The 13,761-nt window shown below is 45.0% G+C and overlaps 1 pseudogene; it reads right to left on the minus strand.

The window, feature by feature from the left end:
• Positions 1–7,931: 7,931 nt before the first annotated feature.
• The window catches only part of LOC123586602, an 82,290-nt pseudogene continuing 76,460 nt past the window's right edge, over positions 7,932–13,761 (minus strand).

Genomic DNA, 13,761 nt, shown 5'->3' on the forward strand with positions numbered 1-13,761 from the left:
ATAGTGTAACAAGGAACACGATTTTCTGAGGTGTTAACCATCTACCTTGGTGGTAGGAAGCTCAGGTAGTAGGAATTATGTGACAGGAAGTTCTAAAATGCTAAAAGCATGGACTTTGGAGTCAGAACACCTGGACTCCTGCCCTGTTCTGGCAGCTTCCAAGATCTTGGTCTGGACAATCTACTTAATGTCTCTAGTTCCCTACCTCAAGATTAGGGAGGGTACTGCTCACCTCAGATTTTGCTGAAGATTAATAGAGGAGTATGGCAAACATTCAACAGCAGTCTGGGGTTTGGAAGGACTGTGGTCATGATCGTCTACTAACACGGACGTTCTCATTTTTTCCATTTTGATTCCAACGCTGCCTTATTTGGAAGTGACTGCCCTTCTGACATGATAGAACATCACCCTCTAAGACCTAGCAGGGACTTCAGATAAGTACTTATTTCATACCTTTTGCTGGTTTGTCGGGTGAAGAACTAGGTGCTAAGGAGATAGATTCCCTTGTTCATTTATTAAGTATTTACTGACCCCAAACCCTACAAATCTAAACATTGGATCTCAGATCCCCAACTCTTCATCTAGGGAATTCACATCTTGAGGACCAAGAGGTGGAAATCTCAAGTTGGTGACAAATGCTGAATTAGAGGATTCTGGCTATATTTTCACAAAAGATTACTTTTATAACCAGCTTGTATAATTTCAACTGAAAATAACAGCTTTTCTTATGGCACACCACCATTATTTGGTGCTTGGTGCTCATGGTTTGTTTGGCGATATTTGGAGAGCAAACCCAGCTAAGGTAACCTCAGACAACTACAATTTCCAGGAAACACTTCAGATTAATCCTCAGGCTGCCTGGTAACAGTATGGGCTTTTTGTTTCCTATGTGTGGGATTGCAATTGGGGTTGTGTGGACTCTACTGATAGGATGGTCTTGAAGTCATTATTGTAACCCCAGAACTTTAAGGAACTTGGAGCAGAGGTCTTGCTCAATGCACATTCTTGGAATGGCAGTTGTGGTCATATTGGAGTCAGCCAAAGCAATCTGTTAATTTGTTCATTTCTTAAGTGTCCATTGAGCCTCTCTTGCCTGCCAAGCCCTCTGGAGGGTATACAATTGAATCAGATGAGGACTGTGCTCTCAGCCTAGAAGAGAAGGCAAGACAAGCCTAGTGTAGGGTAGAGAAAACTGGGGAACCCAGGAGAACAGATAGAACTGATAACAAGCAGTTGGATTGGGCTGGGACAGTATTCACACCGTGCATCACTTTATACATACTCAGCAATTTTCCCATAGTAGCTTACAAATTCTCACCTACACGAACTGTCAGTTTATGAGCAAATGTAGCTCAGAGATGTTATCAACTTGCCCCATGTCACCACAGAGCTTGTACATGACAATTTGAAACAAGGTTAACCTGTCCCCAATACAAAATCTCCTCCCAATTTTGTTTGGCTGATGTTCAAATGGAGTGTGGGCAGGGTGTGTTTGAGACATAGCAAGTGAGAAGTAGAAGGTGGCATGCCAGGCCCAGAAGGACCCTCAGTGCCAGCTGGAATTGGGCTTTAACTTGTATGCACTGGGAGCCATTCTTATTTGTTCTGGCCATTCTTTTTCCACAGAGGATGATAAGACCACTGGAGGCAGGGAGAAGGGTTCAGAGGCTGCAGCAGAGATTTGAGCTGGATGGGGAGCCAGGAACAAATGTGCTTTTCTGCACCATGAGGCCTGGGTTGGGGCTGGGGTGAGTGCAGCTAATTATTGAAGGGGCTCTACACATATGCCGTGTTGGCATGTTATTTTGAGAAGGCACTTGAGGAAAAGATGTAGGAAAGCTTTCTGACCACCCATCCCCTCCTGCCCAAAAGATGGTCTCAAAAAATATTCTTCTCTTCCTAGCACAGAATGGGCACCTTTCTCGAGAAAATTTCGTCCCCTGAGACTGGGAGACAACACTAGTCTGGGCCTGAACGAACCAACCTACTAAAGTAACCCTTCCCCTCCCTCTCTGTTTGCCCATGCATTTCCTAGCCCATCCCCCAACTTAGTGCCCCCAGGCTGAGCCACACTGGCCACATCTCCACAGTTTATCACTCTGGGTGTAGGACAGTATAAAAGCTTTGGGGACTAATAGCTTCTTGGAGTCTCGTTTTCCTTCTGAAAACTCCAGTGTAGATGTAATATTAAAAATTCATAGGTTTTCCTCCTGTTCATCTGTCTTCTAGCAGCTTAATTCCTAGAAGCCAACAGGGTAGGAGGTTTTTCCTCCCATACTGGGGAACAGACATCAGGTAAGTCTTCATTTCTGGTTTGCTAATGGTTATTACAGTCCCCATTTTGTTGGCAGAGGCCTGTAAGCAGTAGGAAGTTGAACAAGCAGACCCTTCTTTGCCCAGCATTTACTCAATACATGACATTCACACACGTGAATGACACACTCACGTAAGCAGTGGGCCTTCACCTTACGTTCATCCCAAATTCAGGATGGTGGGAAAATGCAGGAATTTGCAGCTTCCATGGAGGCAAAGTTGATGGGCTGCCAGAGAATTCCTAGACTGCTCTGAGCAAAGATCCAGCCAGTGGAGTCATTGGATCTATGCTGATAGGCACTAGAACGTTCACTCCTCGGCCCTGGGGTCTGAGGCTCAGAAGAGTCAAATAATGTGTTCAAGTACACACAGCTAGTAAGAAGCTGAGCCAGGATCGATTGTTCCAGCTCTATCACTGCCTTTCTTTAAGTTTGGAATTATTCTTCAAAGGATTTCTATGGGAACTAAATAATGAATAGAATTCCTAGTTTAGGAGCTAGCACCTAGCAGGTGCCTGAAGCACAGGAACATACCTTTCTTTACTGCAGAAGTACACATAGCTTCCTAATCACAGAATGTTAGAATCAATGATATATCAGAGCAATCTTATAACCCGACTTCCTTGCTGTACAAGAAACAGAATCAGATGGGGTTTGGGGGCTGCTCTGGTGGGAGTTAAGTATTGACCCAACTAGGGCTAACCCTCCCATCTCCTGACCCAGGATCCTTTGTTATTTCTACACCACGCTCCCCCTGCTTCGGGCTTTCACCCACCTCCTGCCGCACAGGGCAGCTCTCCAGCCTTTGCTTCCTTCTCTTTTCCCCTTCCTCTCTTTGGTCTCTTGTCTCCTACATTTATTCACTCACTCAGTCACTTAATGTTTAGTGACTGAGTCAATGTTTGCGGTGTGCGAGGCACTCTGTTGGCACTAGAGATGCAACTGTGTGACAGTTTGGGTTTTTGTATGACATTGTGGGATTTCATACATCCTGGAGTTTGAATAATTTTAGATGTGGCGTCTTCTCTGTGTTGGCCTCAGACTTCATCATTCCCTCTGGTTCCCCCTCCTGATTCAAACCCCTGCAGGCTTTTTAGCTGATGAGCACGGTCTTCTCCTCCCTTCCCCTGCAGACAGTAGGAATCCCATACAGTGGAACCAGAGCTCCATGGGGAAATAGGAAATCACATGTCTGGACAAGGAGATATTCAAGAGGAGCCTGGGGCAGTTTGATAGCTTCCTTGAATTCTGGTACAAAGAATAATGGGCCTTATCAAAGGGATGTAAGAGCCAATATGAAGGAGCTCCTGTTGACAAAAGATGGAAACTTTCCGTAAAATGATCTTATAAACTATGAACACCCAATAATTATGAACTTATGCACACATGAGAACAAGAATCATTTGATTCCAGAGCATTAACACTTGTGACAAAAAGTGTTAAGCATAATTCCTACCATTCCTGAACTTGTATTTCAAGGTAAGCAAATAGTGCTAGTTGAAGATTGTGAGTCATATTGAAAGGAGTGGCATAATCAGATTAAATAAGAGTCATCCATTGATGAAACCATTAGATGATGTTTTAATAAGGCAGCTTATAATGGAGGAATCAGATTCACCTGCATCTCTGATCAGTCCACTTAGTAATCCTCAGGTACTACCACTTGCCTCTTGATGTGTTGCACGTGAAGCCCATAGAAGCAGTTATGAAGTGTTTATGCCAAAACATTCATTATACTTTTTAACAGAACCGAAGTTCAGCAAATAAGACACAAGCAGAATTTGGCGAATGGGCTGTGTGTGTATGGCCTTCACACAAAGAATGGTTTTATTTACAACCCTTAAATCTAAGAACCAAAGGATGTGTTGAGAGACCATATGTGACCTCCAAAGCCTGAAACATTTGCTATCTAGCCCTTTAGAGAAAAAGGATGTTCCCCAGGTATCCGGGATAATTCAGGGTTGCCGATTAGAGGAGGATAGCACATAGATTCAAGCAGGCCAACCCAGAATGTGGAACAAGGTTATTTTACAGAAAATTGGTAACAGGAGGTAGAAAGAAAAATCGGGATGAGGAGCTGGATGGCTGGGGACAAAACATTCGAAGGATACAGCATTGTTATAGGCGGGCATTTGGTTTCCGACCTAAAATATATACTTTTGACAATAGGAAAATGTAAGGGTGCTTCATTTTGTAGCCAATTACATGGCACATTGAAAACGAAGCATTTTTTTTTTTTTTAGAGTTATGTAATGAGAAAGTGACATATTTGGAATTTGCTTCAGAATACTTCAGTGAAGAAATAAAAGGGAAAGGAAAAACAAGGGCTGATGAAGTGTATGTGAGAAAATACTGATTGTTGAATCTGGGAGATTTTTATTACAAAAACTCCCAAACTTTAAAGGCCAAGTAGTATGATTATGCTTGAGTCTAACAAATCAGTGCTGAGATGATTTTATAGATCTCTTTGGGCCATAGGATGCCCAATATCTTAAACATTTCTGAGTGTGGTGGTGGTGGTGGGGTGGGGAGTGTTTCTAGAAGAGATTAGCATTTGAACTGGTAGGTGGAGTAAAGACTTTGCCAACTATCCTAAGTCATCCTCCACAATTTGTTCATTGGGTGGCCAACTAACTGTGGTGACAGGGATGAAAGTTATGCATGGGCCAAATAGCACAGATTCCCATCTACCAAGGTTGATTTAACCATCTCGAACTTGACTGACCAGCCTTCTGGCAACAGAGACCAAACCTTAATCCTGGAATGGTACCCATTACTCTTGGAGACCAACTTGGAGGTAAGCAGGGTCTATGGAGCTCATTCTACCCTAAAAGGGCAGTGGCTTATGTCTGATCCTCTAGATGTTCTGGGTTTGCCTTTCTTATGGGTCTTAGCCACTGTTACTCTCCAAGGCCTTACTGAACATATGATCCACTAGCCTGGAACTTACACAATACCTCAGTAGATCAGGGTCCCTACTTTATATGACAGGAGGACAGTGATCAGGAGTATACAAGTTGTAGGCCATACTGGGAGACCCATGCGCTGCCCTCCTGATGAAGCCTGAATAGCCATGAAGGGGAAAGCTTTAGGGGAGCTCAGCCCCAGCCTCCAGGATGTAGTAGATGCACTGAATCATACATGACAACTATTCCCAGACCTGTAGGTTTTCCCTACTGGGGACACAGAAGGGTAGAAGCCAGTGTGTCCTCACTTATTCCCAATGTCTGACTTGGCACCTTTGCGTTTACTGTCCTAGTAAGTCTGGGCCTTGCAGGATAAGATGTTCTGATCCCCTCCCCCCAGTGGTGAGGAATTTCACTGTGAGGAGGCCAAGCAAGCTTTAGCTTTTGGGAACCTCGGGTTGCTGGTGTCCAGAGACCAGCAGACAAGAAGGGCTGCTGTCTTGGTCAGAGTAATTAGTCCCAATCATCAGGAGACGGGATGGCTCTTGTGTGAAAGGAGCAGGAAGGAATATGGTGGCACCCAAGTAGCCCATTAGGCTACTTCTTAGAGCTCCTTTGCTTAGTGGTGATGGCAAATGGTAAGTGCAAATGGATTCAGTGCCTCAGGGATGAGAGCCTGGACCCAGCAGAGATGCCCGGTTTTGTGGACTCAAAACTGTTCTCTGGTGGGGATATGTTTCATCCTACCTATCTCCCTTTTCTCAGTTTCTTCCAGGAAGACAGGCCTGTGGGATTCTGAAACAGCCACCCCTGGATCTGTGCAGAGACCACTCCAGGTGTCCTGTCACCATCACACTGCCCCCACCTGCTCACGTGGCAGGTGGTGTGCAGAGCTTTCCAGGTTACGTGGCAACCCCTGCTTGCTTCCCTCTTCCTGCCAGTGATGGTCCTTGGGGCCCTTTCTTATCAAGTGCCTACATACTACATTGAGTTTGCTTCATGGAGAACCTACCTGAAGCCGCTTGTATCTGATATTCCCAGAATATTCCTGCAGAATATTTCACATTCCTGCAGAACATGATCATGTGCCCATCATTCTGATTTATGGCCACACTTCAGGGAACAAATGGTTTAAGGTAGTTGCATTATAATTCCCCCTCCCATCTCAGAAATTACTTGTAAGAACATAATTCCCCTCCGATGCAGCTTTGAGCTCTGTCTCCTCCTAAAGTCCGTTAGTGTTCAGCTAGAAGAGCTGCAGTAAAAACCAGTTCCATCTGAATATCACAAAAAGGGTCTTGTTTTCTGTTTGTTGAGTGACTGTTAGCCAATAAACATTTGTGTAGAATTTTACAAAGTCAAATCTGATTAAAGAGTTCTTTCCTTGGTCCATACAAAAATCCAGGGAGGGGCACCTGGGTGGCTCAGTCGGTTAAGCTTCTGAGTTCAGCTCAGGTCATGATCTCACAGTTCGTGGGTTCGAGCCCCACATCAGGCTTTGTGCTGACAGCTCAGAGCCTGGAGCCCACTTCGGATTCTGTCTCTGTCTCTCTCTCTCTCTCTGCTCCTCCCCCAGCTCATGCTCTCCCTTTCAAAATAAATAAAAACATTAAAAAAAATTTTTAATCCAGGGAGGCCAGTTTTTCTTCCAATCTCCTCTTACAGATGAGGAACTTGCAGCTCATGTTCTCCTGTTCCACCTGTTTCCTTCCCCACCTCCTGCCAGCCCACAATTCCTGCAAAATAACCACGATGCAAACTCTAAATCCCAACTTGATCCTTCGTGCACTATGTACCTATCACCACACTGTTCGTATGTTGGCATGTTAAGAGATATGTTAATGGATTATCCACTTCAAGATTCTGGACCTCAACTAAAATAATTGCATGTAAAATTTGCACACTGTAGAGCAATACACAATTGAATGGACAATAATGAACCCTGAAAATACAGTGACATTCCTAAGCATTCTGGAATTCCTAAGTATTTTAGGTTTTCAAGGTAATGGGGAAATATGGTAGGATATTGTACTCAGTGGGTGGCAAAATGCGATGCTGCATTTGAGTGCAAGGAGAGGACTTGCATCTGGATTCACATATGGGCATGTTAGCAAAGATTCAGCACCAAAGGTTGGAGGACAGCTCAGAAGCAGACAGGAAGTCTGGAACAATACAGTCCAGCTAACCTGAGATGGCTGGAACCAAAGGAGCTTCACTCAGTGACTTTCAACTGAACTCCAGTGTGACCCTGACTCAGACTAGTTCCCGGCACATGCTGAAAATAAAGAAGAAGCTGCTTCTGATGGTTTCTGGAAGCATACAGGGTAGATTTTATAAATAGTCTGCTGAAAAACTTCAGCTCAGGCAGGAGGACTGAAGGATGTTAGCGGCCTCCTTCCCTCCCCCAGTTCACCTCTGGGGTGTCATGATTGGTTCTCCTAGGTTTCTCAGTGCTGGGTTTTATATTGCAATCCTAAAAATAGCTCTTAAACCTGAAGATTCAGGATATATCAGCAAGCTTGTCAGGATTTTAATGTACTCCACCCCTTAACGGACCCGGGGAAGGTGGTGGTAAATCCAAAAATAGAGGTTTTGTTTGAAGCCATGTGGCAGTGGCTAGATTCCTTGTTACTGCTGTTGTGTGTGCACGCATCTGCGTGCACACATGAGGGGAGTTAGTGATTTGTGGGAAATCCAATATCTAGGTCCTGAGTTAGGAGATTATAGGGGATGCATTGCAGATCAGATACTGCTTTCTGGTCTTCACTGGCCTCTTGGGTGCCTTCCTGGCCTTGGCTGCTTTCACTTTTTTGGGATTCTTGGCCTTTTTGGTTCCTGCAGTTGCTAAAGGCTTCTATGCCTTCTTTGGGGTCTTCTTGGCACTCTTCTTGGGGGTACTTGCCCCCATGGCCTTCTTGGGGTTGGCCACGCCTGCCATCTTGGCTTTGGGCTTGGCTTTCCCTGAGGCCACCTTGTTGAGCTTGAATGAATCCAAGGCACCAGTGCCCTTGGTCTGAATCAGGGTGCCCTTGCTCACCAGCCTCTTGAGGCCCAGCTTGATGCTGCTGTTTTTCTCCGGGTCATTGCTGGTGGCCGCCAACACCTTCTTGGCATAGCTAGGGACACATCACTGCACTCCCTGGAGGCAGTGACAGCCTTGCACTTGGTGACACCTGCAGACTTGTGGGCCTTTTCATGAGCATCTTCTCAGCAGGGGTCAGAGTGGCAGGTGCAGCAGGGCACAGAGACACTAGCTGAGACTTGGCCCCTAGATATACATTAGCTAGATACCAGTCTACTGTTTTCAGCAAAGCCAGAAAGCAGTGGTCTGCTTTGCAATGCAGTCCTTATAATCTAACCCAGGACATAGGTATGATTTCCCACAGTGATGGTGTTTTGTTTTGTTTTTAACTTTTTTTTATTTATTTTTGAGACAGAGACAGAGCATGAATGGGGGAGGGGCAGAGAGAGAGGGAGACACAGAATCGGAAGCAGGCTCCAGGCTCTGAGCCGTCAGCCCAGAGCCCGACGCGGGACTCGAACTCACGGACCGTGAGATCGTGACCTGAGCTGAAGTCGGACGCTTAACCGACTGAGCCACCCAGGCACCCCAATGGTATTTTGTATTTAACACACTTTCTTCCATCTATTGCCTTTCACCTCACTCTTATACAAATACATGTGTCATCAAGAATAGGCAGAGATGGGAGTGTGGGGTGGGGGACACTTTCCGGGGTAGCCATTAAAATACGGATTAGAAAGGACCCTGTTAACTCTGAGAAGAAAAAAAGCTGGAAGGTCACAACACGTATAGGAGACAGATACCTTATGGCTCTTCTATTCAAATCCCCTTCAGTTTTATAGGCAGAAAGACTAAGGGCACAAGTCAAGGTGATTTACCCAAGGCTACCCAGCAGAGGTCTTTGAAGTGTAGAAAAGACAAGTGACTTGCTCAGTTTCATCATCTCTGAAATGGAACAAGGACCTTCCTCAGGGTGGGAGAGGGAAGAGGCCAATACATAGCAATGGACTGGATTCTGAGAACAGAAAATCCCCCATACTCAAAGGGCAGATGCTGTGTGCAGCTGGGGCAATGTACTTTTGGGTTCTGTGTGCATGGAGCTGAAAGCTACGCAGTGGCTGAAACAAAATAGGCCAAGAGGATGGGACATCCTCCTCAAAGTGAGGAGACTTTCAACCTCCAGCCCCTATCAGCCACTGGCTATGGTCCCTTAGGGAGATGGGAACTTCCAGGCACCTTCAGCTGTCTGGGTTGGAGTCAGAGCAAGCCCAGCAGCAGCCTGAGGTGTTGGCTTTGAGAAAGCACACCATCATATGTGGTAATTCACCTGGCTTCTGAAGGGATCATTCTGGGGCTACGATGATCCTTATGTCAGGACTCCTTACATCTTTGAGAGTGGCACTCATCTCTTCCATGCTGCAACAAATGTTATCTGGACCATCCTGGCTGAGATGCATCCATTATATGCATTCCATTGGGCCTTTCCTACTATAATAGCTTCTATCCCACTGGTCAAAGAACTAGTGAGAATTTGGTCAGTTACCAACTGTGTCCACTCTGATTGTACATTTAGGAACTGGAAAAGTGACTAGCAGATGGGGCGGTGGACCATTTCAGTTCTATTGTTGGTCAGAGCTGGTTCAGAACCCCATTTATCACTTGATCTCTGTAAGTTCATACTACTCAGGGGTCCCAAAGTCTCCCCCCCCCCCGACCCCGCAGTGAATCAAGTTAGTTCACATTTATATCCAAAATCCCTATATGCAGGTGCTCTTTCCCCGTCCAGTCCTTTGAGGAAATAACCAAAGGATCCTTAAAGGAAAGAATCACTACTACAGTTGTTTCCGGTGTTATTTGGATCACTCCAGGTGTTATGACATTGCTGGTCCATTCTCAAGGTGAGCTTTCTTCTATTTTGATAGATAAGTCCTCAGACTGAACTGGCTCAGTTCTGAAAATTGCAAGAGTGGTGAAGACTTTCCATTAGCCTTTGGCTCATCCTCCCTTTCTGTGTATGTATGTACACACTTACATATTTTCACATACATATACATAGTCCCTTTGTTGGCTGCCTGTTCATCTTGTCCTTATGGGGTATGGGATTCCGGGGGGTAAGACTTTTGGTTATCCCTGTGATCTCACCACCTAATGTAACGATCACATAAGACTGGGCTTTGATAGCTGGCTGTGGCCCGTCCCAGGTCTTCTGCTACTCTATAGCCCACCAACCCACTGACACTAGGAGACACAGATCTGTAACAGCACTTCCTAATATCCCCCTCCATCTCAAGATGGCCACTACCACTGAGTTTCAACAAAGTCAATGCCTTCCTCCAGCAGGTTTAATTGAAAACAGCATCTTCTGGGCCCCTCTAGGAACCGATCAGTTGAGGTTACTAATCTCACACAGTTCTGTTCTAGTGCACCTTCTTGCCTGAGCCCTTGACCACTTGAGACCAAGACAGTTTTAGCATCTCCACCTCATTCCACTTGAGACTTTTTCCCCCCATCACTTACAGAACCTCTCCCAATGGTGGTAAGGTTGTCCCCAAGGGCCCTCACCTAGGCATTGAATCCCAAGCCATGGGAGAATGTTCTAGGTCAACATTCATTCTTCCTTACTTTTTCACCTTTTTCTGATCCAGCAGCACCCAGATCTATTCCTAATTTCCCAGTTCCCAGTAATACTTTTGGGCCAGTTGTTGCAGCTGCTTTGATGAATCTGTGAACATTGTTACCATTACCCCTAATTGGGTCATGAGACTTGACCCTAGTTATTGGTCTCAAGTCCAGGAGCAGAGATAGGGTAGATAGCTCGCAGGGCAGATCTTGTGCTCACAAGTATCTGCCTCAGTTGAACTTCTGCATAGACCATCAATAAATGAAGGGGAGCTGAGGTCTTCCAGAGCAAGGGTGAGTTTTGCAGGCCCAGAGTTCAGGAGATCCAGGTTGTGAATAGTATCATGTGATGGGGATCTCATGGGTGGATACACAACTACCCTGTGTCAGGATGCCGTTCCTTCTCTAGCAGAGCCTTGGCTTGAACATAGTTAACTTTCCCAGGCTGAGAATACAGCCTTCTCTTAAATTGTTTTTCTTATAATTATATCCTGTGGCTCATCTGCAGCTTGGTTACAAGAAATGAGGCTCTCTTTAGAGGAGGGCATGAAGTTTTGAATTTTCACATTATACCTTAAATTCACTGTTGGCTGACTTGAGCCCTTGGTTTTTTCTTAGGTCTCTATTTTGCCCTATAGTCCTTGTAACTACTTCCCCCTGTATCTTCTAAATGCAGGACTAATGAACAAGCAGAGAAACCATTCCACTTCTAGCTCACCCCCAATTCCCCACAGGGAAGAGCTTTAATTGTAGTGCCACCATAGCAGAAGCTTCCCACACTCCATTTACCACCACTGATGGGTCTGTTGACCACCTGGACAATGATTGATCTGGCTCCTGAGATCTATCCTTTCAATGTGCTTCCAGTACCTTCTATCAGGTTTCCTGTGATGAAGGCATGTGTAAAAGTAGCTCATTAAGCATGCAAGATAAATTGATAATGAGTGGAGGATATAGACCAGGAAAGGGGAAGAATCCAAACAAGGATGAAATTTCAGCTAAGATCCTGTAGTTAGACCCAAGTTCATCTGCCTCACACGCAGCAAAGCACAGAGCAGCTTTGAAAAGGGTTTATTCGAGAGGCAGCCAAATGAGATCTAGAGGGAAGAGCAAGGCTCCAATGTGCTTTCCTGAGGGAAGAAGGTCAGGGAAATTCCGAAGGCAAAGGAGGAGGGTCAGAGAAATTTAGAGGCAAAAAATAAAAGATCTGGGTAAGAAGTTGCACTGTAGTTTAGTCCTATTGACCCTTTAGTTACCAGTTTTAGTCCCATGGAGGGTCACATCTGTCGATCACACAGAGGAACTCTGGAGTGTCACTTCTCAGACTTGCACCTCAGGCTCTATTCCTGTACCCATTAGTCAACTGGGTACACTAAGGCCAACTGGTACAGGGTTGGGGGAGGGTATAAACACACAGGCACTTTCCGTTCTGGGAAAGGTGGCCCCATCAGACCAAAACTATTTCAAGAAAAGCTGTAACTGCACTTCAGAGAAAGCTAAAGCATGGGATGAGGCAACTATATAGCATATACCCTGCCAGGGTTTTGTCTTTTATATGCCTTGAGGAAATCAAATGACAGACTCAGGTCAGCTCTGCTACACTTAAGGCAAGCTTTAAAAGACCTTTAAAAAATAAAGATCACCTTTAATTTTTGAGCAGTTTCATATTTAAAGAATTATTGCAGAGAAGGTACAGAGAGTTCCCATGTATCCTGCATCTATCTTCCCTTAACATCTTCTATCGGCAGAGTGCTTACCACGATTAGTGAATAGACAGGTTATTATCTAAAGTTCATCCTTTGGTGAAAGAGGGTATCTGGATAACAACCTTTTTCTTCTCTTCCAGGATCCCATTCAAGATGCCACATTACATTACGCAGTCATGGCTCCCTAGGCTCCTCTCAGCTCTCACAAGTTCTCAGGCTTTCCCTGTTTTTCTGTGACTTTGCCAGTCTTGAGGATTGATGGTTGGGTCATTTGGTAGAATGTTCCTTTGTCAGGATTTCTGATATTTTCTTCATTATTAGACTGGTGTGTTAGATTCGGGGAAGAAGTTCAGGAGTGACATTCCCCTAGTTTATCAAGGGTACCTGTGGTCAATAGGACTTGTCCCTAGTGCTGTTAACCTCGATCACCTGGCTGGAGAAAGGGTTTGTCAGGTTTCCTACTGTAAAAGTCATGCTTTCATACGGTTCTCTTTGCTAAGAAAGTTGCAACCCTAAATTGAGCAGAGGTTATGGTCTACTTCCTTAATGGTGGATACCTAAACAGATCACTTATTCTTTGGCGTGAGAAGCTGGCCTGCCACTCCAACTAGTTTGTGTTCAGTTTTTTTCCTTGCATCCATATGGACTCAGCTTATAGCCCAAAGTATATAATGCCGGTTACTACTTTTCCCCCTCAAATTCTTCTACTTTTGGCCATTGAGGCCTCTTAAGTTGGCTGTGTCCTTTTAATATGTTCCTGTCATTGTGGGATTTGTTTTTTGCTTGTTTACATTGAGAACTTTCTTACTTTATAACTTGTAAAATGCTCCACGTTCGTCTTGTGTATTGTCCTGGAGTCAACTATTTTTCCAAGAAGCCCTGGGCCCTCTTATTGGGGAATATTAGCAGGCCAGAAGCACCCCAGCACCCAGATCTTCACTTCTGAGTGTCCTTGCTTCTAGGCCCTTCCAGCTGACAGAGCAGGAAGACATGCATATGTATACACACATGTAGACATCTATACATATACTCACATGTATGTCATATACATCTATAGACAGATCTTACCATCTGCATATGTTAAGAGGAATATGAGCCCATGTGAATGTCTCCAAGTCTAATCCTTCTTCCATGGATCATTCTAGGCTCCTCCCCTTGCCTATCTGTAGCCTACATTAGTGAGAAATCTGGCCTCC

Source organism: Leopardus geoffroyi, chromosome C3 (assembly GCF_018350155.1).
Source record: "Leopardus geoffroyi isolate Oge1 chromosome C3, O.geoffroyi_Oge1_pat1.0, whole genome shotgun sequence".
NCBI lineage: Eukaryota > Metazoa > Chordata > Mammalia > Carnivora > Felidae > Leopardus > Leopardus geoffroyi.